Source organism: Gavialis gangeticus, unplaced genomic scaffold, assembly GCF_001723915.1.
Source record: "Gavialis gangeticus isolate Ggan-Ray unplaced genomic scaffold, GavGan_comp1, whole genome shotgun sequence".
Classification (NCBI taxonomy): Eukaryota; Metazoa; Chordata; order Crocodylia; family Gavialidae; genus Gavialis; species Gavialis gangeticus.
Genome location: NW_017729023.1, coordinates 925,723 through 939,375, shown reverse-complemented (window position 1 = coordinate 939,375; position 13,653 = coordinate 925,723). Strand labels below are relative to the sequence as shown.

At 44.6% G+C, this 13,653-nt stretch overlaps 1 protein-coding gene across 1 annotated transcript in view; it reads left to right on the top strand.

Moving 5' to 3' along the window:
- The window catches only part of CUNH4orf22 (chromosome unknown C4orf22 homolog), a 627,069-nt gene that overhangs the window by 85,639 nt on the left and 527,777 nt on the right, over positions 1-13,653 (top strand). The gene's annotated exons all lie outside the window — the stretch shown is intronic.

Here is a 13,653-nt window from a genome sequence, read left to right as displayed (position 1 = left end):
CCCCCCCCCCCCCCCACACACACACACATACTTGGCGTGCACAGGGTGCACTGGATGGCCATGCTTAGGATAGCCAGCTGGTGACTTGTGGCCATGAGGGCACATGCCATAGCAAGCCACTGCCATATCAGGTCCAGGTGGGTGGCTGTGGTGTCCCCCAGCCTCCAGAAAGACTCACACTGGGCAACAAGCAGGACCTGCCTCAGTTCCTGGGTCTCTGTTTGCTTGGGTGCGGAGGCTGGGAAACAAAGGCATGTGCAAGTCATGGCGGCAGGGGATTGAGGGCATGATGGCTCATGCCCAGCCAATCGGGGCCCATATCCATCCCAATCAGGGGTAGCTTGGCCATTCAGCTCTATTCAGGAGTCTTCAACAGCCCGGGGAGCCCACAGGGCACACTGGGATTCATGTGAGGGTCACCCTACTTGCTGAGCTCAGCTTGTGCAGGAAGGCTCTGGACCTCACCCCACCAAAGGGCTAACGCCTGTTTTATCCTGTCCCAACCTAACCTTGGGTGCTTAGAGTAAAGCTCAAAAGTTAGAGCGCTTCTGCCTTAGGCTTCTTGAATGTCTGTATTTAGCCCATGCTTTCTGCATAGATACAATAAGCATGACTCTTCAGAAATAGTTTTCTTCCATAGAACTGAAAATACATACATGTTTTCACTTTATACTGAATGTTTGGAGAACTAAAGATGCTTGACCTCCAGTTTGAATGAGCTAACACAAGTTTCTGAAATAGGAAATTAGAAAAGCAAATAAAATGTAAATGAATCACAGTTTGTGGAGCAGAATAGGGGCCCTTCAGTTCATGACACACACAAACCATAATATGTGAAGCTGAGTAGCTTTTTGATGACTCTAAGCATTATGTCCATAATATGTTTACTTTAATACAATATTAAATGTTTTTTTGTAAAGGCCCAGGTGTGTTTAGGCAGCTTTTCACTGTAAGAAGTGAATTTGTTACATTAGCAGAAATGTTTTTTCACCTGGAAATGGGCAGTGACAATCAACATTCTCTGCTTAAGAATGAATCACTCCTGTTTGTTTCTTCTCTGCTTTTTAAATTCTGAATAGTTTTGGGAAAAGCCTTTGAAATAAATAAATGACGTGTTTAACTAGGTGTTGCAAAATATTTCCTTTTTATAGGGATTGTTTGGTTTTTTTGCAACAATTTAATCTTCTAGCAAATAAACCAAAGTCCAGGAAGTGATTTGCCTATGGATTCTTTCAGCTCACAATTCTCCTGCATGGTTTTTTATGTCCAAAATGCTTCTTTGAACTGCTCCCCCTTACTCTTTCCTTTTCAAAATTGCTTTGATAGTGGCTTCTTTTTTGTACAGAGTTGCTAAAGCAGCAAAGCTCAAAGCAGTAAAAATAACTCAATTTTCCTATTATACCCCACCTGAACCAGCATCTTCAGAGAGAGTTGGAATTCCGTAACTGTTTATAGTAAAAAAAAATAAATAAATGGTGAAGCACACCCCCTACTCAAGCATATCAAGGACTTGAACTTCCTCTGAGAGTCCAATGTGGAGCTAAAACAGTCCAACTAGATGAAGTGAAATCAGAAGGGCAGGTGTGTACTGGAGGACTGCATAAGACTTTGTCCTTCACCAGTGAATGGAGCTACTTCCATTTATGCTAGCTGAGGTAGGGTTGCGAACCCTCCAGGTTTGTCATGGAGTCTCCAGGAATTGGATATAAATCTCTAGGAGACTGCTGAGAATCACTTAGCAGATAAATGAGAGGGTATTCATTAAAATAACTGTTAAATGTTGAATTTGATTTATACAGTAGTCCAGGAAGTTTTTAAAATGTAATAGTAATATGCATAAGCCTTCTTGACATAGAGTCAATGCACCATAATAATCCATAACTGATATACATAAGCACTCAGGCATGTTTGTGTTGTGTGTTGTAGGCACATTGGCATTCTGGAAACCTCCCAGAATAGAGTCAAACAGAGTTGGTAACCCTAAGCTGAGGATCTGGCTTGGGCTACTTACTTGGACACATGCTTGAGAGTAGCTAGTTCTTTTTGGTTGTCCTGGCTGTCAGTTTTTGCTAAACACAGCTCTAGCATACTTGAGCATCAAAGGAGTAGGGGCTTCTTTGCCCACTAAGCCACTCCTCTTTCATATCTTTATGTTGGAGGTTCTTGCTGTGTGAATTATAATTGTATATTGAAATTCTCCTTTAAGGGGAGCTGACATCTGCTTGGCACATTTCCATACAACTTCCATAACGCTGGAAACACTGGTTCTATATGCCATCAAAAGCAGAGAATGCTGTAAGCTATGTCAGTGCCTCCTGACCTGAGAACTCATCTCCCTCCTTCCCACTGGTTAGTGCTGCCTACCAGAACAGGAATGGGGCTTATGTGGTGTTTTCATTTGTCCACCAAACATACTGACTGCCATTGAATCCAGATATACCTGCTTTGGGGAACCATTTGGCAGAGATTAGTGTCTTGGATGTAAGCAACCCCTATTAGGGTGACAATATTTAGATCTTGGGGAGCACTGGATTTGCAGCTGAATAAAGCTGCTGACCACAAGGTGGAATGATATATTAAAAATAACATTGCAAATGCTTAGGCAAGCAGTTTTCTAACAAGGTCATAGTGTTGTAAAGTATAGAGCCCCTTGTGTAAGAAGAACAAGATGTAGCCCACCAGCTATTGTCAGGAGATAAAGCAAAAGCAAGATCTTGGAGATGAAAGAGTCAGCAAGAAAACAGAAGAAACCAGCAAGTGACCGGAGAAAGCCGGGGTCAAAGTCTTGAGCATGTGCTCTTAGCAGAGAGGCATGTAAGTGAATGAAATGCATAGGCAATTCCATCCTAATGAAGTAAACAGTAAACAGAGGTGGAACTTGAGATGGGAGGAGAAATGGATGGAACAGAAGGAGGGATAAAGGTGGAGTAAATGTTAATGAACATGAATCAAGGTGTATAAAATGTGAAAAGAACAAATATTCAGTGCAGGTCCCCTGGTTCACGGGCTGTGTGTCTGTGAGCGACCTTTGCCCAAAGCTGCCTCCATTTTGAATAAAGCTGTTGCGAGCAATATGTGCTGATGTTTGATCCCTGCTTGATCTGGCTAACGAGTAACAGGATCCATGAACAATTGGATCGTTGCCTCCCTAGTTGTTGGGCGCCACATAGAGTTGGGGTCTAACAACCCCCATCTTTCATGTTCTTTCTCCTGTGTACCTCTTAGCAGCATGTGTACATATCAAGTGGAAGAATGGGGCTAAATTCTGGTCTTGCTTGTACTGCTATGAAAGCCCATTGGAGTCAGGAGAATTCTGGAGAGTGTTGGAGAAGAATGGCCTTCGTCCACAGTGTGTGGTGCTGGGGTGTAGTTGTAGCAAGATATAGTAATATGCTTTGCAATCAGAGAGAGATGACTTTTAATTCATTCGCATGATTTAGTCTGTGGGTATACAGCTGCTGTTCCTTATCATCTTTTGGTAGCCTAGGCAACTATGTCTAAATAAAAAGCCACCCTTTTTTTTTATTCTGATGAGTCCCAAGCTAAAAACAAAGATTTAGGCTACTTGGGGAAACTTGATGGTCTGTGATATAAATCAGGGATGTTCAGCTGGCAGCCCATGAAGGGTTAATGTATGGTCCCCAGGCTTCCACCCAGCCACTGGTCCCCACCCAGCCACTGGTCCCCACATTGCTCCAGCTGAAGCAGCAGCTAGGATCTTCAGGCTCCTTATCCTTCCTCTGGTTTCCAATTTCTGCCTCTGCCTCTGCCTCAGGGAGCTGGGGAAACCTGTGGGTCAGGATACGTGTGTGGCATAGTACAGTCAGGGAGCCTGGGACTGGGGAGCAGAGGGAGAGGCCAGCTTATCTCTGTGTGTACTGCAAGCGGGGAGGGGGGGACGACACACCCATGCAGCCTGTATCTTGGAGGTCCGTGGCTTGTACTGGTGTGGTCCCCATTAGTGTGGCCCATGGGATATGCGGTCCCTTTGTGCTTAGAAATTGGACAGCCCTGATCTAGATGATCTAGTGGTCCCTTCCACTTCTAATTTCTAGGAGGCCATCAAGTCTGGTTGGTGCAATGTTTAGATTCAGTTCTTGTAGGGAAAGAGTGACATGATGAGTACTGAGGAAAAGATGTGTGGAATCCTACAGTAAATGGGAGAAGTCAAAGGGAGATAACCCAGCACCAAGAAGCATAGAGTTAGTCCTGGTGGAGTTTTGTTTGTTAAAAATTCAGATTTCTCAGTAAAGTTATTTGACACAACCTGAACAAAATTATAATAATAATTTTGAGATGGTTACAGTCCTTATTTTAGGCTGAATGTATGGGTTAGGCTTTACAGAGTGGCCGTGTGTGTGTGTGGGAGTCTTTTTTCAAATGTTGGGTAACTGTGGTGGGGAAACCTGAGTTTCTGTAATCTTTTTTAAGTCCTTGTGAGTAGCGTAAGAAATGCTTGCACAAAATCTGCTATTCAAAAAACCACATGGTCAGTTTACTCTGCACTTAGCCTGACAGTAAATACAAAATTGTCCATAATATTAATGTTGCTTTTTTACCATGCCTTAGGATATTCTGCTCTATCATACAATTTAAACTGCAAAATCAGAATTCCATTTTTCAGTATCTTATTTCTATCCTGTTTTTTCTACAATTGGTTAGTAGATTTCAGGCAGTGAAATGATACATTTTTGGTTGTGGTTCAAAATGCTGACTAGGAAGGGGTGTGACACTCTCCTCCCCAGTTTAACATATCTGTTGAGTTCAGCTTTGTTTGGATTACTAACTAGATAGCATCTCCCTACTAAGAGTAGTATGAAATTATTTTTTTGAAGTAGATATCGTGCCAAATTATAGCTGAAAATTGTATTAGAATATTTAAGCAAACAAGCAGAGCTGAAACAGGAAAGCCACAACAATTTTCAAGGCTTTAAAAAGTTTCCTATTCATCACTGGAATGAAATAGACTTTTTTAAACAAGTTTTTTAATGGAAAAACGAGAGAAATTCATCATAGAATAGCTGGTAGTCCAGCAACTTTGGCATATAGGAGCACATACAGATGTGTGGAACAATTGAAAGCTTTGATTCTGATTGAAGGCTTTGCTGGGGTGGAAGTGGGGCATAAGTTCTGTCTTGGAAGCTTCATCATGGATGTGAAAGAACTTCCCTGTGACTTTTTTTGTGTTTGAAATTATAACTTTTTGTAAACTCTTCCATTTTGGTCAGAAAATAGCCAGTCAACTCCTACAATTAAATTGTTATATAAATTAAGTGGAGCTAATGCTCTAGGAATAAAAATCCTCAAATGGTAAATCTCAGTAGGGTAACATTTGTCCTTGTCTTGGGAATTATTCATCATTGTTGCAGATGGTGATAAGTTTATAATGGTACATGATTCCAGTTGTAGTTTGGACTACATATTTGAATATCTTCTCCTAGCTCAGAGGAAACTTCTTTCCTCACACTCCCCTTTCCCCCTCAAAATAGGTGGCTAACTAGTGGTGCTTTTACATCACCAGTGATGGAAGAAGGTGCTTCCATCATGCTAGACATCTTGCATCTTGTCCTCTAGATGGAAATGCACTTTTTCGCCATGTACAGACTTTCAAAAATCAGGGAGCATTTGATCCAAGTTAGGTGGTTTTCGCTAAGTAGCTTAGCTTAGATTGGAATTGAAGTATTCGCCCTTGCAGAGGGGAAAGATAGGGAGGGATGCACAGGCAGCTTGTAGGGACTGAGACCCACAGGCAAGGGACACTCTTATACATATCGCAGTGTGGCCTGCAGGTTTCCTGGGCTGCCAGAGGCTGTTGAGCACTAGGGGTGTGCAAAGCTTCAGTTGCTGATTTGATTTGGAGGACATTTGGCCCAATTCAGTGACCAAATCTCCGAATCCAAATCAAATCAGGAGACCCATTAATCTCTCCAAATTGAATCAGAAGCCTCTGAATTGATTTGGAGAGATTTGGCGATTTGGCCATAACTACAGCTTTATATATTTTTTCTATGTACCTTGAGGTACCAGGTGTGGGTCGTGAACGCTGAAATCGTGGGGCAGATGGAACATCCCACAGGGGTCTGTGAGGCTGTGTCTGAGTGTGGGGGTTTTCCTGGATCTAGTGTTAGGGTCTGCATGTACATTGTGGGGTGCTTCATGATGGGTTGCTGGGGGTGCGTAGGCATGGCCCAGGTACTTAGGTCCCCAGGTCCCAGGGCTCGTGCGGGGGACACAGATGCCTCGCTTTCCCCCACTGCCTGTCTGCAGCTGACAGATGGCAGGAATCTGGGGGTGGGGCTATGAGAGATGCTATGCTTTCTCAGCACTGGGACACTCAGGGCAGGGACTTCTGGATGCTTGGCTGGAGCAGCAGAGTGCAGGCTGAGTGCTAGCACATTTCCCTGAGAGGCTGGGATGCTGGAGGAAAATAACCTAACTTGAACTGATAGGGAAACAGTATAGAAGTTCAATACACTGATCTAACCTAAATTGATTTCAACTGAGTATGCCTTGCACCAGGTCTATCATAGATAACTTGTGCCATTTTTAGATCAGTCTATTTGTGCCAAACTTCTTTATGGTTGTGGGTAGGGATCTACCTAAATTTGTGCTGGAAGTGTGCTGCTCAGTAACTCCTTTAATCTTGCTCTTTTCACCATGTGCTCCCCCCCGCAGTGCTGATTGGCAGAGGGGCCCTGGTGGCCCTACTGCTTGGCACTTGTTTCTAATCATCCGGGAGGCAAAAATGGAGGCTTTAAATATGCCGCGGTTTTTGCCTTTCACCCAGTCAATGGTGAGCAGTGGAGCTGCCAGGGCCCCTCAGCCAATCAGCAGCAGGGGAATCCTCAAGAAGAGGAAGATTAAAGGAGCTTCTGTGCAGCACACTTCCAGTGTAGTTTATGGGTTTAGATCAGGGGTGGGCAAAATACAGCTCATGGGCCACATTTGGCCCACAGAGGGGCTTTCTCTGGCCTGCAGAGGGTCTCTTGGTTCCTCCTGACCAAGGCATTGCCTGGTCATGGCGCATCCTGCTTCTCCTTTGGCACACAGCAGGGCTGGGGCAGCTCTGCCTTTCTAGGGGTAAAAAAAACTGCAGAAAAAAACATGAAGCAGTGTACACTCAGGCAGCATGCACTGCTGAAAAACAGCTGGGCCACACAGAGCTGCACTGCAGCTGCTAGCCAGGTTCTGCCTGGTAGGATTGCCATGGCTGCAGCTCCTAGAGGCCCCCAGCACCCCAGGTAAGGCTGCTGGGACCAACATATTGCTGACTCCAGCCTCTCCTATGCCACCTGAGGCAACTTGATGCATGCCAAAGTGCACATGGCACAGGCATTCCCCAGGGACACTACTTGTCTCTGGGGAACCAAATGTCCACACATGTGTGGACATGCCCACTGAGACACTAGAGGTTTTAGGTCTTTTGAAAGGAACCCAATTCCTCTGAGAAGGTTTTGGAGGTGAAAAACGAGGTTGGATTGCAGACGTGGCAGTTGGGAGGTTAGACACTAGGCCTGTGCCAAGCGGCAAGTATTCAATTCAGGTTTGGATTTGGCCGATTCGGAGGGACAGTGATTTGATTTGGTGATTTGAGTCACTGTCCAACTTTGATTTGGCTGGTGAATTCAGAGATTTGGCACCAATTCGGACATTTGGCCATAGACTATAATGGGGAATCACTAAACTAGCTACAACTTAGTCATTTTGCCTATTCAGATGAAAACAGCAGGGATGGTAGCCGCTTTTGAGGGCATGAAGCCTCACCAGGGCCCCTCTGCCAATCAGCACTGTGGGGGGGAGCACATGGTGAAAAGAGCAAGATTAAAGGGGTTACTGAGCAGCACACTTCCAGCACAATTTAGGTAGATCCCTACCCACAACCATAAAGAAGTTTGGTGCAAATATCCTTTCAAGGAGATAGGTGCAGGGGTTTCTGTGAAAGTGCCCCTTAAACTGTTGAAAGCAAAACTCATATCAAGATACATAACATTTCTGGAGCTGTAGCTATAAGATCCAGGAGTGGTGATGGTTCTGCTCTGGGATGTAGTAATTGTGGGGGTACTGGAGATATATTGGCAGGTTTTGCATTTCTTGTCATGACATGGTGTGGATACATTTGGTGTGTTTTGGGCTGTAGGAAGTTTGCTTCTGGTGATGAGGTTAGCAAGGTTTGGTGCTTGTTTGAATCTAGAAAACACTTTTTACAGACAAGCCTATGAGCTTCACTTCATCAGCCTCCTGGATACAAAAATTTATGGACTCCATATAGACATTGGATTTATGACACACTATAACCTGCCTGACATCTGACTCCCTAGGTACCTCTCTGCTTTTACCTGCTACATCCCCCTTCTCCCCCACTCCTTCCCTACCCAGCCTGTCTCTCACCCCCGATGGCTCAATTTACATTTTCACTTACTGGCTTTCTTGCATATCACCCCAGCCTCTAACTTCTTTACTATTCATTCCATCCAGGAAGAGCACACACCAACTGCAGATGCTTCCTCAGCCTGACAAAGGGTTTTTAAACCTGAAAGCTTGCTAAGGCGTATTTCTCCAACTATACAGTTGGTCTAAAAAAATGTATCAGATTGACCCAAAGAACCTCATCTGCCTTGTGTGTGTTAAAGCAGAGTTGGATGAATGTAGCAGGAATGATAGCCTGTAACAGGGGACCTTCTCCATGCCAGTTATATCATGGTCTGCCCACCTGTTTCTGGGCCAACTGCTCACCCCTCTTTCGCCTGCCATGCCTTGATGGAAAACTGATTCAGATGTTACCAAGTTGGGAGGCTGCCCATTTAGGTCCCTGATGTCTTGGGGTGATATCTATTCTGCAGCTCCATACCTCTCCTAGACTGCAGCCCATGCTTCACAGATAGCATCCTTCACCCCTTCCAACTGTGGTCCCCTCTCTGGGACCTTTGGTTCCCCCTTAGGCCATGGCTCTGCATTCAGGCCAGTTGGAATCCTGAGCCTCTTTCTCTGGGTATTCCTCACGGTGGGGCCCTGGCTCTTCAACCATGCGTGTAGTGGCTGGAGGTTATCAGGAGCCCCCTACATGCCTTTCACTGGGGAGGTTACTGGTCCTGGTATTTCCTGGGGCTGCTGCACCACTGCCAGTGCCACCAGGCCTCCCTGCATTGGCAGGGTAGAGTTTTAGGTCATGCCCAGGACCTGGGGCCTCCTCCTTCCCCATTGCCCCAGTCCATACCTACAAGTTCATTGTGGCATGGGAGCTCAGCGGAGAGATGTTTTTCTTCTGCTGGCTGGTGACAAACTAAACTGTCACCTCTGGCTCTGAGAGTTGACCATTAAATGGGTTGGAAAGCAACTATAAAAACAAAATAGGTGCAGAGTGAAGAGGGTGGTACTCATTCCATTGCATGTGGAGGTTGGGGAACCCCAGCAGTGGGAGGTTCACCTTTAGGAACACCAGCTGCTCCACCAAACCAGGATCCAAGGTGGTGCTGTGGGGTGTCACAACATCACCAGCAGTACTGAACACCCTCTCACTTGCAACAATGGTTGGTGTACAGGACAAGTGTTCCTGGGCAACCGTGGCTGAATCCTGCCACACCTGGCTGCAGGTTGCTCAATAGGCCAAGGGGTTGCAGTGCAACAGCTCCACATCCTTGGTGAGATAGGTAGCCAGCGAGGCCTCTACACTACCTGCCTGAAGGTGGGGTCTGGAGCCCCTGGACATAAATTAATGTACGTTCCAACATTTAACCTCTAACACTTTTGTGTGTTTTGAGAAAGTTAGTTCTGAGAGAGAGAATGGTTTAGAGTGTGAGCTGGTGTAGACTGGCATCTCTTAGTTAACTTCAGTGGACTGCACCAGTTTTTACAGCAGATGGTCCAGCCCAGAGGATGTTGAGAGAGAGCATCTTTGTCAAGCGAAAGATTCCTTCTCACTGTTGAGACAATTTTCAGTTTTTGGTTCATACTGTATCTGTGGCATTACAGTTAACAATCTGAGCTTTGACTATTGCTCTTGTCCCTCTGTTCTTACCTCTTTAGTAATGGGCAAACGGTATATTGTGGAACTCACTATGTAGTAGATGGAAAAGCATTAATTAAACCAAAATCTAACTCGCCGTTAAATAGGTAAGGAACACTTACACAACTAACTTCCTACCTAAAGATGATTTGGATTTGGGTCTTGTACCTTAAGCATGGAGTATTTTTTACCCCCACAAACAATTATTGGAGGCATTACAGGAATAAACCTATCTGTGACAAGAATTTGCCACTAAGCATTGTAATCTGCCTTTAAGAACTGAAACCTGTACTTGAGTTTTGGAAAAACAACAATATACACTGCCTGAATATGTTTTAAACCAGTTATACAATGGTCTTGGGAGCTAGTGATTACACAAAACAACATCCAATAATGAAATAATTCTTTATAAATGGTAAGGTAATTTTGGCAATGCACAGATTATATGTAATACCCAAATTTATAATAACTATGCTGTAGCCAAGTCCCTGTTATCACTGAGTCATGTTGTTCAATGTTTTAGGAGGAAATAGGCTGTATGAACATGTGCCTTCTTGCTCAGTGTGATAGTTAAGCTGCTGAGCCTTTTTATATGTCCATTTACATTTATGTGGTAGTCTTGGATATATGTGTATCTATTCGTGCCTGCATATTCCAGAAGTGTGATAAAAGGTTCAGCAATGTTCTTCTGCTTGCATTTGGCTATCTGCCCAGGAAGATCTATTGTTCTGACTAATGGTGAAAATCTGGCCTTGAACATGCTTTGAAATAAAAATATATAATACAACATTACTACTTTTATTTTTAAATTCACTATCAGTGTAGTGAAGAGAATACAATCCAACAGCAGATAACAGGCCATGTGCCAATAACTTTGCTGTGGTGCAAAGTCGCTATAAGGTAGAGGTGTCAAACATACAGCATGCAGATATGCTGCATCTAGGCCACCAGTAGTCCAGTGGGCTATCATATCCTGGCCCCATACTGCTGCACACCTCTGGCACTGCTAAGTGGCTAGAGATGTATGCTGCTGGACAGTGGCATGGAGCTGGGGGTCTGCACATGCATAGATCTGAATTTGGGCAGCAATGTGGAATGCTGGCTGGTCAACAGCAACAGGGGTGCGTGTCATTGAGGAATTGAGGGCCTGCGGTAGCGTGAAGCCATGTTTGGGCAATGCAGAGATGAGGCATGCATCAGCCAGGAGCCAGGGATGCATGGCAGTGCAGAACTCTGGCCAAACACAGTTCCGTATTGCTGCATGCCCACAACTGCGTGCCACTGCTCAGCCAGAGTTCTATACCACCACATACTCTTGGCTCCTCGCTGCCACATGCCCCTTTTGTCTGTGCTGCCTGAATATGGTTCCATTTAGCTGTACACCCCAGACCCACACTGCTACCTGAATGCAGCTCCATGGATCCAGCCTGGGAAGAGCCTGAGCAGTCCAGAACTGAACCAGGGCCTGATGTGAGTTTGACACCCCTGGTATAAAGCCACCTTAACTAGCTATTTTGGGGACTCCTCTAACACAGAAAGAACCTTCAAAGTTTGGAAACCTACCCCAGTCCAACCAAGAAGCAGAAACATGAATTATAAGCAATACCATGTAAGCTTGAAATTGGAAGGACTTATCAGGATTGCTAAGAGAATACCTAAGGCAAATGATAAACTTTATTAGTCTACTGATAGAAGAGAGCTAATTGTAGATTCTTTTGGAGTACCTTGAGATCAAAGCAGTTGATTAATGGAGAGACACATCACTGGAAAGTTAAATGATTTCATTGTATTAATCTTCCTTACAGAAGGTGCTAGGGAGATATGTCTTCTCTTCTAATAAGAAAGATAAGATGATATTAAAGGCCAAGGGGTCAAAGGTGCTGGAAGCAAGTGACCAAAACTTACAAACTGGTAAGTCACCAGGCCCACCCACGAGTTTTGGTAATGTTAAAGATGAAGTGGCCAAGCTCCTAGCAAATGTGTGCATGTCTCTGCTTATAAGCCATTACTGTGCAGGCTAATTAGAAGTTAGTTAAAACATTGTATCTGTATTGAAAAAGGTTTGAGGAGGTTTTCCAAGGAATTACAGATCAGCAAAGAAGTACCTTAACAGGCAATATTTTGGAAACTAACTGGAAGAAAAAAAAAGAAGGCCCAAAGAGATGTGGAAGAGGAGTGCTGAGAGAGAAATGAATAAACAAGGTCCTTTGGGTAGATGTGATATCTTTTATTAGGCCAACTACATAGGAAAAATTGTTCTTTGCAAGTTTTTAGCAAGTCTGATGGTGAATTGTGTGCTCTCCTGGGAAATAGAAGCCAAAAATGAATAAATGAAGGCATTTGGAATAAAATGGTCAATGTTAGAAAAAGGAACAGCTGACAGACAGGGATGGAGATACTATGTCTTGTATGTGGAGTCTACAAGAAAGCATGAAGGATACTAAACAAGCATTTTATCTATACCCGTTTAATATGGAGAGGGACAAAATGCATGGAAAATGATGACAGGATAGGGTTCAACAAGTACAAATTTTGCAAAGGAACATCTCTATCAATAAAGCAGAGGATAAAGGAAAATAGTTTGACTTTTTTTGTTTAGATTTCTAAAAAGCCTTAGATAACAGTTCCTCATAAAAGGCTAATAAACGAAGTTGTTTTGGAGATGCAAAGGGTCATCATTTAGCAAACTGGCTAAAAACCCAGGAATCAACAAATAAGAATAAATGACCAGTCTTCAGCATAGCAAAAGGAGCAGAGTGCCTCAAAAATCCATGCTAGTACCATTGATCAGCATAGGATGACCACCAAGATGATAGTTGTTTAGATTAGTTAAATCTGAAAATGACTATGAGGCAATTCAGAGACTTATCCAAAATCTTTGGGCACCACAATGGAGAGTTAGGAAAGAAAAACTTGAAATCTTCTTATACCTTTTAAGTTTCTGCATTAACAATATCAGCTCAGGGAAAACAGATGTCAGGCATCATTGTGGACCCTCAGCCTTTTCTTTATTGTATATGTGAGTGTGTGTTTGCACATGTGTTGAGGTTTTCAAGAACAAGGTAGGGAAGACTGTAGAAAATTTTATAATATCATGGTTCAACCTCATCTAGGATGCAAAATCCTCATCTGGTGATATTGTCCTGGTCTCACCCCATTTTAAAAGTATACCACAGAACTGGAGAGAAATCAATGAAAGGTGATGAAAATGGTTAGGCAACACTCTTATGAAGAGACTAGCTGATTTCCCATTAAGAATGATAGGTGTGGGGGGGGAAGTGGATGGGAACAGAGACCCATGCCCCCCAATCCGGGTCTGCTCCCCGCTTCTCTCCTACTGCTTGGGGTCTGGGCCCACTCCCTCCCTCCCCAATGCAGCAGCAGGGAAAGGGGAGGAGCGGGACTGGGCCCAGTGTGGAGGAGGACCAGGCCCAAGTGTGGGAAGAAGCCAGCCCACTCTGGCAGGGTGGAGAGCAGTGGGTCTGGGCTGACCTGGCGGCAGCAGGAGGAGTGGGCTTGCGGCAGATGCGGGGGGGTAGGAGTGGGCCCGCGCCTGAGTGGGGGAGGAGGCCCAGTCCCCCCCTACCCCTGTTGCTGCCATGTCAGGCCAGGCGGGGCTGGGCCTGCTGCACCCCCTTCCCCCCCCACTG